This window comes from Bos grunniens, chromosome 4 (assembly GCF_055505025.1).
Source record: "Bos grunniens cultivar Pamir isolate PY7600 chromosome 4, Bosgru_T2T1.0, whole genome shotgun sequence".
Classification (NCBI taxonomy): Eukaryota; Metazoa; Chordata; class Mammalia; order Artiodactyla; family Bovidae; genus Bos; species Bos grunniens.
This window is the reverse complement of record NC_141168.1, coordinates 6,784,802-6,797,892: the sequence shown is the minus strand read 5'-3', so window position 1 is coordinate 6,797,892 and position 13,091 is coordinate 6,784,802. Positions and strand designations below refer to the sequence as shown.

Genomic DNA, 13,091 nt, shown 5'->3' with positions numbered 1-13,091 from the left:
GTTATGTTGCCCTCTGAGATTCCAAGACTCGCCACAGACCCTCTGGTGAAAGTGTTTCCTGGTGTTTGGAAACTTCTCTCTTTGTTTAAGACTCCCTTCCCAGGATGGATCTCCATCCCTACCTCTTTTGTCTCTCTTTTTATCTTTTATATTTTGTCCTACCTCCTTTTGAAGACAATGGGCTGCCTTTTTGGGTGCCTGATGTCCTCTGCCAGCATTCAGAAGTTGTTTTGTGGAATTTGCTCAGCATTCAAATGTTCTTTCGATGAATTTGTGGAGGAGAAAGTGGTCTCCCTGTCCTATTCCTCCACCATCTTAGGACCATCTCACCTTGTCTTTATAAACCTTTCCTTGAGAGCTGCAGGGAGTTTGGGTCTTTTAAGGACAATCTGCCCCAGTTTCCTTGCTTGGCATCTTGCAGTAAAACTATTCTTTTCTTTTCTTTTCTATTCTTGGACTTCCCTGGTGGCTCAGATGGTAAAGCATCTGCCTACAATGCAGGAGACCCAGGTTCGATCCCTGGGTTGGGAAGATCCTGTGGAGAAGGAAATGGCAACCCACTCCAGTATTCTTGCCTGGATAATCCCACGGACAGAGGAGCGTTGTAGGCTACAGTCCATGGCATCGCAAAGAGTCGGACACAACTGAGCAACTTCACTTATTCTTTCCTGCTTCACCCAAAACCTTGTCTAGAGGTTCAGCTCAGTACCCATGTACAGAGACCCAGTTTCAACAACACTATGTTCTTGTATGAAAATATTACACTAGTATAAAAACACACATTCTTCCAAAATTGCTATATATGTAATTTAATTCAATTGAAATCCCAACATTTTGTATGAAGAATTAACTAATACTTTCTCAACATTAATATTTATTAAGTATTTTCTTTGGATGAAAAATGCCTGGCATAATCAAATCCATCTGGTATTGACATAAAGGACAAATCAGGGGCTTCCCTGGTGGTCCAGTGGCTAAGATACACACTTCCAATGCAGGGGTCTGGATTCGATCTCTGGCCAGGGAACTAGATCCCACAGGCCAAAACAAAGAGTTCACATGCCACACTAAAAGATCCTGCATGCTGCAACTAAAACCCAGCACAACCAGATAAATAAATATTTTCCTTAAAAAAAGAAAAGACAAACCAGTAAGCAGAATCCCAGTTAATAATGGGATTATTAAGACAAAGGCAGAGAAACAATGATTTATGTAGTAAGTGGTGCTTACCCAAATGGGTTTCTAACTTGAAGCTGATAAAACTGAGCTCCTACCCCACACCACATAAAAGTCCAAGGAAGATTAAATTCTTATCTGTAAAAAATAAAATGACAAGAGTTGGGTATACTTTCTTAACCAACACATGAAGCCAGAGTTATCCGAAAAAAGATACCATTAATATATTATTATGATATCAAAGTTAAAGACAAAAAAGACAAGATCTGAAAAAAAAATAAAATCTTAAAATCCATATTATAAAAAAAGCTCACAGAAATCAAGGAAAATGTGCAATATATGTGGAGATTGTTCAATAAGAACAACAAATAGCCAATACTTATATGAAAAGATACTCAACTTCACAAATAGTCAAGAAGATAAACATCAAAACAATTTGCACAAATTAAAGTGTGTTCTGTATCTACTACTGTGAAGAGTTAGTAGTGAGGTTAAAGAGAAAGACAAAGGCCATTTTAATGCACTGCGGGTAAAATGTAAGCAATTCCAGCCTTTTTTGGAAAGCACTCTGATAATATTTATTGCATTTTTAAATATTTATACTGTTCAGTGAGCAATTCTATTCCAAAGACTCCATCTCACAGAAATAAGAGCTCCAGTTACACAACCCAGGATCTCAGCTTTGTTTCTAAAGACAAAAACACAGGAAGCGAGGTAAAAGTTCATCAGTAGGCGCTTCCCTGGTGGCTCAGAGGTTAAGAATCCAACTGCCAATGCAGGAGATTCAGGTTTGATCCCTGGGTCAGGAAGATCCCCTGGAGAAGGAAATGGCAACCTACTCCAGTATTCTTGCCTGGAGAATTCCACAGACAGAAGATCCCACAGTCCATGGGGTCACAGAGTTGGACAGAACTGAGTGACTGAGCATATAGCACAGCGATTTCGTGGAAACACTGTGCAGCCATTAAAGAGGACTCCTAGAATGCTTAGGACTAAATACACTGACCACACCAAGTGCTGGTGAGCATGTGGAGGACATGGTTGGGATGTAAAGTGGCACCATGGCTTTGGAAAGCACTTGGTTGCTTCTTAAAAAGTAACCATACACCGTGATCTTTCAGCCATCTCATTCCTAGGTATTTCCCAAGAGAAAAGAAAGCATGTGTCCATAGAGACCTGTACCTCCTGACTATTCACAGACTCTTTACCTGTGATGGTCCAAGACCAGGAACAACCCGAACATCCATCAACAGGTGATCAGATGAAGAAACTCCGGCATATCCACACAATGAATGTAACCTCTAAATAAAAAGAAATGAGCTACTGATACACAACAACATGGATGAATCTCAAAATCATTAGACTTAGTAAGTCAACTAAACTCCAATATAAATTTTAAAATTTAAATAAAATTAAATTAGTTTTTTTGTAAGTCAAGTTTACTGAAAATACAGCAAAAAACCCTGAATCTAATACATTATAGATCAACTATATTTCAGTGTAAAATAAAAAGTAAAAATTTTTTTAATCAAGTTTACTGAAAACAAAACATAAAAAAGCACCTGAAGCTAATACAGCATTGTAAATCAACTATACTCCAATATAAGATAAAACTTAAATTTAAAAAGCAAAATCAGATTCATTGAAAAAAAAAATCATTAGTCTGAGTGAAAGAAGTCAAACAGACAAGATGAATATACATTGCATGATTCCACTTATACAAAACTCTAGAAAATGTATACTAATCTACATTGACAAAAAGCAAGTCAGGGGTTGCCTGGTGATGCAGGGAGAGAAGACCCAGGAGGGAGAGATTGCCAAGGAGCACAGGGACCCTTCCAGGAGGGGATGGATATTTTCACTACTTGAATCATGGTGTGGGGCTTCCCTGTTGGCTTAGCAGTACAGAATCTGCCTGCAATTCAGGAGACCTGGGTTCAATCCCTTGGTTGGGAAGCTTCCCTGGAGGAGGAAATGGCAACCAGTGTTCTTGCCTGGAGAATCCCATGGACAGACAAGAATGGCAGGCTACAGTCTCTAGAGTCCATGGGGTCACAAAAAGAGTCAGACATGATTTAGCAACTAAATAACAATCGTGGTGTATATATGCCAAAACTCATTGCATCCTGTAAATATGTACAGTTCATTATACATCAGTTATACCTCAATAAAGATAAACAAGTACCAAGAAAAATACAAGTGAACTTCAGTTGTTGAGACACCTGCGAATGGAGAGGTAAGTGAAGATCAATGCTGGCCAAAGAAATAACCAAGAGTTTTAGAAAGAAAAAGAAGAACAATTCTGCACTAAAAATAAAAACAAGTATGAACGGTTCACAATTGAAAATCCCCCAAACTCCCCTCACAAGAAACTTTTTAAAAGCCCCCAACATACCACAAGATGTTCAGGTTTAATATAGTATCATACTGAGGTGATATCTGTTCATTTCTCTGTTGCTAAAGCCTCAATTTGAACCTGGTTAATTACACAGTCCAATAATCCTTCTAGTTGGGTACCAGTGATTTCCTCTGACTCTCGGCACCTTCCATAACCGGCCACTGGTCCGTGAATGGTGAAAAATTCAATATCAAAAATAGTCACTAAAGGTTTGCAGATTCTACTTGAACATTCTCCCTGCATTATTTTCTGAAACCAGGTCCTCTGACTGATCAGTTTGGGAAGCTGAGACAACGTGAGTCTCATCTGGTATTAAACACAGCTCTTCACTACAGAAACCAGCACACACCTTCAGAACAAAACAAATTCTCCAAAGGGAGGGACTATAAGGGGGATATAGATGAAACTAGATCTGATCAAGGTAAATGCTTGCTGAAAGTAGAAAAGTATTCTGAGGGGTATGGGTGAGGTGTGTTCCTCTTGCTCAAGTTTTGTGTCCTTGAAAATGTCCTTTGTTGTTGTTTCTCAGTTGCTAAGTCCTGTCTGACTCTGCAACCCCATGGACTGCAGCTTTCCAGGCTTCCCTGTCCTCCACTATCTTCCAGAGTTTGTACAAGTTCATGTCCATTGAGTTGGTGATGCCATCCAACCACCTCATTCTTTATTGCTCTCTTCTCCTTTTTTCTTCAATCTTTCCCAGCATCAGGGTTTTGTCCAATGAGTCAGGTCTTCTCATCAGGTGGCCACAGTACTGGAGCTTCAACTTCAGCATCAGTCCTTCCAATGAATATTTAAGGTTGATTTCCTTTAGGATTGACTGGTTGGATCTCCTTGAAGTCCAAGGGACTCTCAAGAGTCTTATCCAGCACCACAATTAGAAAGCATCAGTTCTTCAGCACTCAGCCTTCTTTCCAGTCCAGTTCTTGTATCCATACATAACTACTGAATAAAACCATAGTTTTGACTATACAGATCTTTGTCAGCAAAGTAATGTCCTTGCTTTTTAATACAATGTCTAAGGTTTGGCATAGCTTTCCTTCCAAGGAGCTATGTCTTTAAATTTCATGGCTGTGGTCACCGTCTGTAGTGATTTGAGACCCCAAGAAAATAAAATCTGTCACTCCTTCTACTTTTTCACATTCAATTTGCCATGAAGTGATGGGACCAGATACCATGATCTTAGTTTTTTAATGTATTTTTAGGGTGTGAGCCTTAAGTTAATGCTCTTTGAAATTATAAATATTTAAAATAAAACAAAATATGTAGATAATAAAGATTAGTCAAAATTGAATGCTTCGTTGATGTATTGATAATGTTGGTGCACACTAGGGTGATGTGTTTTGAGGACTTATTTATGCATAACTTAAGTACATTCTCTCCAAAGCATGAATATAAACCAATTCACTCTTAAGGGTGTGGTAAATGAGGGGAAGGGTGGCAGTAGAATGTAAAAATCACATTGGTGCACATGTGATTTCCCCCCTCCCCCCACTACAATATTTATCCCCCCTCCCAAATAACAGCAATGGAGTAAGTACACCTGGGTTCACCCTCTGAAACAACACCCACCCAGGAGGCTTCAATTCTAGCCCTCTAGGGTCTGGGACTTGGAGACTCCTGGACATCCATTTAAATGTCAGTTACCTTATCCCAGGCTCTCAGCCTATTAATTAGAATTCTCTCAAACTCCAAGAGGCTTAAGCAAAAGCTTACTTACTGGGCACATACTCAAATGGTCAAGGAGCAATCTGGCTTCAGACACTGCTGAATTCAGACCTTGAGCAACACCATCAGCAGTGTTTTTTTTCCCTCCTCTCAGCTCTGCCTTCCACAGGTTGTCATCATTCTCAAGTCCATGGAGGAGGGGAGTCTTTGGCAGCTCCAGGAAAACCCTCATGGGCGCAAGGTGCTGCTACAGCTCCAACTCTACATCCTTGTAGGTTCAAGTTCAGCAACAAGTGCAAGAGCCTTTTCTGGTAGCCCCCAAGATTTATTCTGATGGGATGGACTTTGGCCATGTCCCCACTTCTGAAACAATACCCATGGTCTGAGGGAAATGACCTGCTTCTTAATCTAAGTTTGGGTCACAGGTCATATGCCTAGAACTGAGGATAAAGCCCCACCACAAGCACACAGCCAATGAGAAAAAAAGTGGATCCCCGAATGGAAATTTAGGGTTGCTCCTAGAAAAGGGGGACTGATGAATGCGGGGACCATCTACTCATGGGACTGCATGCTAACAGTAGCCCATCGGTTCCAAAAATGGAACGAATGTATTCCAACCAAGAATGGTAGGATAACTCAGAAAGCCTCCAGACGGTTCTCACGCACATCCTAGTGGAAATGTTCTTCTAATCCCACATTGAGAAACGTTGTCTTCCTCAGTTCCCCGCAGATATGTCCTGTTGGTCCCAATGCACACAAAACTCTAATCACAGCTGGAAAAAAATAATTCATGCCACTTATTGATTCATCCAACAAATATTTAGAAGTTATCCCCCTACCTCTCTCCAATATCACTCTTTTATACAAAAACAAGAGGGTTTGTTTACCATTGCAATTCATTGTTGTTGTTATTGTTGCTCAGTCGCTAAGTCACTTTCAACTCTTTGTGACCCCATGGACTGCAACATATCAGACTTCCCGGTCCTTCACTATCTCCCGGAGTTTGCTCAAACTCAAGTCCATTGAGTAAGTGATGCCATCCAACCATCCCTGCAATTCATTGTAATACAGACCAAATCGCCCATCAATAGAAGAATGGATGAACAAAATGTGCTGTATTCAGTGGAACACTGTTCATCCTCAAAAAGGAAGAACATCCTGATATAGGCTACAATATAGGTGAACCTTAAAGACATTATACTAAGTGAAATATGCCAGACATGAAATAATAAATATTACATAATTCCACTTATATAAGGTGCCTCAGTTCAGGTCAGTTCAGTTCAGTCGCTCAGTTGTGTCCAACTGTTTTCGACCCCATGAACTGCAGCATGCCAGGCCTCCCTGTCCATCACCAACTCCTGGAGTCCACCCATGTCCATTGAGTTGGACAATCTTTCCCTCAATCTTTCCCAGCATCAGGGTCTTTTCAAATGAGTCAGCTCTTCACATCAGGTGTCCAAAGTATTGGAGTTTCAGCTTCAACATCAGTCCTTCCAATGAACATCCAGGACTGATCTCTTTTAGGATGGACTGGTTGGATCTCCTTGCAGTCCAAGGGACTCTCAAGAGTCTTCTCCAACACCACAGTTCAAAAGCATCAATTCTTTGGCACTCAGCTTTCTTTATAGTCCAACTCTCACATCCATGCATGACCACTGAAAAACCATCGCTTTGACTAGACGGACCTTTGTTGGCAAAGTAATGTCTCTGCTTTATAATATGCTCTCTAGATTAGTCATAACTTTCCTTCCAAGGAGTAAGTGTCTTTTAATTTCATGGCTGCAGTCACCATCTGCAGTGATTTGGAGCCCAGAAAAATAAAGTCAGCCACTGTTTCCACTGTTTCCCCATCTATTTCCCATGAAGTGGTGGGACCAGATGCCATGATCTTCGTTTTCTGAATGTTGAGCTTTAAGCCAACTTTTTCCACTCTCCTCCTTCACTTTCATCAAGAGGCTCTTTAGTTCTTCTTCACTTTCTGCCATAAGGGTGGTGTCATCTGCATATCTGAGGTTATTGATATTTCTCCAGGCAATCTTGATTCCAGCTTGTGCTTCTTCCAGTCCAGCGTTTCTCATGATGTACTCTGCATAGAAGTTAAATAAGCAGGGTGACAATACACAGCCTTGACGTACTCCTTTTCCTATTTGGAACCAGTCTGTTGTTCCATGTCCAGTTCTAACTGTTGCTTCCTGATCTGCATACAGGTTTCTCAAGAGGCAGGTCAGATGGTCTGGTGTTCCCATATCTTGAAGAATTTTCCAGTTTGTTGTGATCTATATAGTCAAAGGCTTTGGCATAGTCAATAAAGCAGAAATGGATGTTTTTCTGGAACTCTCTTGCTTTTTCCATGATCCAGCGGATGTCGGCAATTTGATCTCTGGTTCCTCTGCCTTTTCTAAAACCAGCTTGAACATCTGGAAGTTCACGGTTCACATATTGCTGAAGCCTGGCATGGAGAATTGTAAGCATTACTTTACTGGCGTGTGAGATGAGTGCAATTGTGCGGTAGTTTGAGCATTCTTTGGCATTGCCTTTCTTTGGGATTGGAATGAAAACTGACTTTTTCCAGTCCTGTGGCCACTGCTGAGTTTTCCAAATTTGCTGGCATATTGAGTGCAGCACTTTCACAGAGTCATCTTTCAGGATTTGATATAATGTGCCTGCTGCTGCTGCTAAGTCGCCTCAGTCGTGTCTGACTCTGTGTGACTCCATAGACGGCAGCCCACCAGGCTCCACCGTCCTTGGGATTCTCCAGGCAAGAACACCGGAGTAGGTTTCCATTTCCTTCTCCAATGCATGAAAGTGAAAAGTGAAAGTGAAGACGCTCAGTCTGTCCACTCTTAGCGACCCCATGGACTGCAGCCTACCAGGCTCCTCCATCCATGGGATTTTCCAGGCAAGAGTACTAAGGTGCCTAGAGTAGTCAAATCCATAGAGACTGAAAACAGAATGGTGGTTACTAAGGGCTGGAGAGAGGGGAACATGGGGAGTTAGTATTTAATGGGTACAGAGCTTCCATTTAGGATAACAAAAATCTCTGGAGATGGATGGTGGTGACGGATGCACAACAATGTGAATGTACTAATGTCACTGAACTTTACACTTTAAAATAGCCAAAATGGTAAAATAATAATAATAATAAATAGATGTTATTAAAACAAGACATTATTAGTGAAAGCTGGGAGAGTGGGGAGGAAAAAACAGCAAAGAGTTCAAATTTGGTGTTTTTCTTACAGGAATAAAATAAATAATGTAGCTAGCTTAAAGAAATAATATAGATCATCAGTGTCATGACTTAGGAACAAAAGAGCATCAAAAAGGAATAGAAAGATTTGAAAAAGAAGGAAACACCATACCTAGAAACTTTTTAATGAAACTTCAAATTTAATAGAATAGGGAAAGCAGATTGTACACAACTGAGACAGAAACTGGGTAACCAGTTGGATAATTATGTTGGATAATTATGAAGAATTTAACAAGCGTGCAGTGGGGAGAAAATAAAGAGATGAACACTGAAAGATACAAACCAGGTTAGGAGATAAGGAAGTTACAGTGAGAGGGTTGAACATGCGGTTAATCAAATTTCAGAAGGAAATATTAGGGAAAATGTGGGAAAGGAGCTATTCAAAGGCATAATTCAGAGAGTTTCCCAGGTTTTACAAACAAGAGTGTGACAACATTATAGGCAGCCTGGATGGGAGGGGAGTCTGGGGGAGAATGGATACATGTGTATGTATGGCTGAGTCACTTTGCTGTGCAAAGCAAAGTGTGCTGAAACTATCACAACATTGTTAACTGGCTATGGTGGTGGTCTCGTCGCTAAGCCATGTCTGACTCCTGTGATCCTGTGGACTGTAACCTGTCAGGCTCCTCTGTCTGTGGAATTCTCCAGGCAAGAATACTGGAGTGGGTTGCCATTTCCTTCTCCAGGGGATCTTCCCGACCCAGGAATTGAACCCAGGTCTCCTGCATTGCTGGCAGATGATTTACCAACTGAGTTATGAGGGAAGCCCAAAATGTGTATGTTACCATATGTAAAATAGATGACCAATGAAAGTTCCATGCATTAAGCAGGGCACTCAAAGCCGGTGCTCTGGGACAACCCAGAGGGATGGGTAGGGAGGGAGGTAGGGGGGGTACGGTTCGGGACACATGTACACTCGTGGCTGATTCATGTAGATGTATGGCAAAAACCACCACAATATTGTAAAATAATTAGCCTCCAATTAAAATAAATAATTTTTTTAAAAGAAACATTTAAAGAATGTACCTCAAAAAAGAAGATAAAGGATATCAAAAGGAAAGCATTAACTACAAGAAGAAAATGAGGGTTCTTTTTTTCCCTAATAAAAAATCACGTAAATTTAAAAAAACACTTGAGTATATAAATATATATATATATATATTTTAATCTAACTTGGGGGGGGGTTAAAGTAAATCAAGATAAAACTAGAATTCAGGATGAATATCACCTAACAAAGAGCATTCTAAAGGCACAGTATTCTTCATGTAGAAGATAAGGATATTGATTACCTTTAGAATTTGCTTAGTTAAGTGCACATGCTTTTAAAAAATGAAAGATTTCAAAGGAAACCACTAGCAAAGCAAAAATCCTCTTGAATGAGGAGTTGGTGGGGAGCTGAAGATAGAAGCAAACTAACCAGTAAGTGCTGAAGAAATTCAGAGCAGCATCTACTGGGGGAAAGGAACACTGGTTCATAATGTCTGCTTCCTACTTCAGAAAGGAATCTTTTTTTCTTTTTTAACGGAGTTGGTAGTTTTCCATAAAACTTAATTGCAACCATTTTTGTTAGCTTTTCTTTGAATCTGAGGCTCCAGGACCTTCTTTGTGGAGTTTGAGGCAATGCAGCTTTATCCCATACACTTAAATAGCTCTGAAGGGGCAAGAAATAGTAAATTAACCCTCCTACTACAGGAAAGCCCTCCCCTCCCTGGCACCTCACAACTGTCCGCTTGGACATACTTTTCCAGGAAGTCTTCCTCATTGAGCCAGGCAGCTAGCGGAGCAGAGGGTGAGGAAACTCCCAGGTGTTTCCCAGGTTGAGCAAGAATGGACATCACCCACATCACACTGGCAAACAGCCACTGGTCCTTCCCACAGACGAGAAAGCCCCCATCCCCTCCCCTGCCTCCTGCTGAAATCACTTGAAGAAATCACAGTGAGAGAGAGGAGCCGCACACTAGGACAGACGTTCCTAACCCTAACCTTCCTGGTGCAAATGCTTGTCTCCTCTGGGAGGGGACCCTAGCTCTGATGATTGCAGTTTTAAACATGAGGAAAAAACATGGGTCTTTTATTTAAGTGCCATCAGTGGCTTAGTCGTGTCCAACTCTCCGTGACCCCCACAGACTATAGCCCACCAGGCTCCTTTGTCCATGGAATTCTCCAGGCAAGAATACTGGAGAGGGTTGCCATTTCCTATTCCAGGGGATCTTCCCGACTCAGGGATCGAACCAGTGTCTCCTGCGTTGGCAGGTGGATTCTTTACCACTGAGCTGCCTGGGAAGCAAGCCCCGCATATATGTATGTGGGTGGGTGTGTGCGCACGCGCTAAATTGTTTCAGTCTTGTCCGACTCTGCAACCCTGTGGACTGCAGCCCGCCAGGCTCCTCTGTGCATGGGATTCTTCAGACAAGAATGCTGGAGTGGGCTGCCATGCCCTCCCCCAGGTGATCTTCCCCACCTAGGGATTGAACCCATGTCTCTTACATCTCCTGCATTGGCAGGCAGGTTTTTTACCACTAACAACACCAGGGAAGCATATATACTTATATGTACATACACACACATATATACAGTTGATTATTTAAAGAGCTTTTAAAATACAGAACTCTTTCCGCAAGTAATGGAACACTTTGTATTCTAACAAGTGATGTTCAGCTCCAGCTGAAGGGGGTTGGAGGCATCAGAGCCCTCCAGCCCTCACACCAACACTTATATCCTGACAGCCCTGAAGCAGGCTTTGGGGTGGCTCTAACACTGCATGAAGCAGCTTGGAAACTACTGCCCCTAAACCATCATGAAATGCAGAACTGGGTCTCAAACACCAAGCTGTGGAATCTGGATGCTGGTGCCAAGGTTCAAGGACCAATAGCCAGTGGGGAATCAGGGAGTTGACAAAACACAGTGAAAAGTAGTGATGAGAAAAGAAAAATAGAACTATTTTTTTTCTGTTTACACTCAGAATAGTTTAAACCCTTCAGTAAGTACACATAGGCTTGGGATTAATTGCCAGATCATGGGTCAGGCTTGTGAAGTCAGTTGAGAATATACAGTTTGGTCCCCAAGACTGAGTTGTGCAAAGAGACAGATGGCTGCTGGGTTTTTCCAAGTAAACAAAAGCAAGGAGAGGGAGGGATGTAATTTGATTTCCTATGGGAAAGGCAAACAAAGATTATGAAACTTCTAAGGCTATTCACAGGGAGAGGAGAGGGAGGGCGGGGAATGGGGGGAGGGGAGGGGAGGGATATGGAAGAGAAGAAATGGGGGAGGGGAGGGGGGTCAGACGGAGGAGCAAGGTCCTCCCTCAGAAACTTAGAAACATCAGGGGAAGAAAAAGGAAGCTGCCAGATTCTAACAGTAAGAGATCGCTTTATGCTAGAAAAAACAACAAAAGAAACAAACTATAAAGTTGAGGTTTATTTGCCAGAATGAAACATGAAAACAATTTCTATCAGATCTAGCCATAAAAGGGCTGGCTTAGAAATACTAAAGCACAGAAATTAACAGCTTCTTAAGCACCTTCCCATGGACGGAGGAGCCTGGTGGGCTGCAGTCCATGGGGTCACTAAGAGTTGGACATGAGTGAGCGACTTCACTTTCACTTTTCCCTTTCCTGCATTGGAGAAGGAAATGGCAACCCACTCCAGTGTTCTTGTCTGGAGAATCCCAGGGACGGGGGAGCCTGGTGGGCTGCCGTCTGTGGGGTCGCACAGAGTCAGACACGACTGAAGTGACTTAGCAGTAGCAGTAAGCACCTTAACAGCATCTTAAATCAAGTAAGAGAAGAAAGATGCCTCCTCTCATGGGCATCCTTGGTTCTGTCCTGAAGCTCCCATGGTGAGGCCACGCCTCACTCATCCCAGCAGCTCTGCCCCTGTCAGCACCACGTTGTGGGGCAGGATTGTGCAGTGGGTAGAGGTGGAGGTGCCCAGCCAGTTCTTCTGCTATGAGTCTGCTAAGAGGTATGAATAAAACCTACCTGTCAGAGATGTCATCAAGTCACAATGGAAATGCAAGCCCCCTCATTATGTTGGAATCAGAAAAATGTGAGAACCCCTATGACATCTTAATTCTCAGACCATGGCATGCCTTTTACCCCTCAGGAACGAAACCATGCCCCATAAGGCTGACAGAACTGTTACTCGCTCAGTCGTGTCTGACTCTTTGTGACTCCATGGACTGTAGCCCGCCAGGCTCCTGTGTCCATGGAATTCTCCAGGCAAGAATACTGGAGTGGCTTGCCATTTCCTTCTCCAGGGGATCTTCCTGACCCAGGGATCGAACCCATATTGCCTGCGTTGGCAGGTGGCTTCTTTCACCACTGAGCCACCAGGGAAGCCCAGGCTGACAGAAACCAGTGATCCACAGAAATCTGGGGCTCATCCTACAGGACAGCAGGTAAGGAAACAGCTTATTAAAACCCCCTTCTCTTGTAAGCTGCCTTCACTGACCAAGCTCATCCTAATTGTTTTTGGACTCCTTAATGGTCCCCTACAGATAACACCTCTGATGAATGGGTCACTGCAGTAACAATGCTGGTCGCTCAGTCGTGTCCGACTCTTTGTGACCCCATGGACTGTAGCCCACCAGGCTCCTTTGTCC

The 13,091-nt window shown here is 42.4% G+C and overlaps 1 non-coding gene across 1 annotated transcript; it reads left to right on the top strand.

Moving 5' to 3' along the window:
- The first annotated feature begins 459 nt into the window (after window positions 1–459).
- Window positions 460–531, top strand: TRNAC-ACA (transfer RNA cysteine (anticodon ACA)). Its single transcript has one exon. It is a non-coding gene; the product is annotated as a tRNA-Cys (tRNA).
- The last annotated feature ends 12,560 nt before the right edge of the window (window positions 532–13,091 follow it).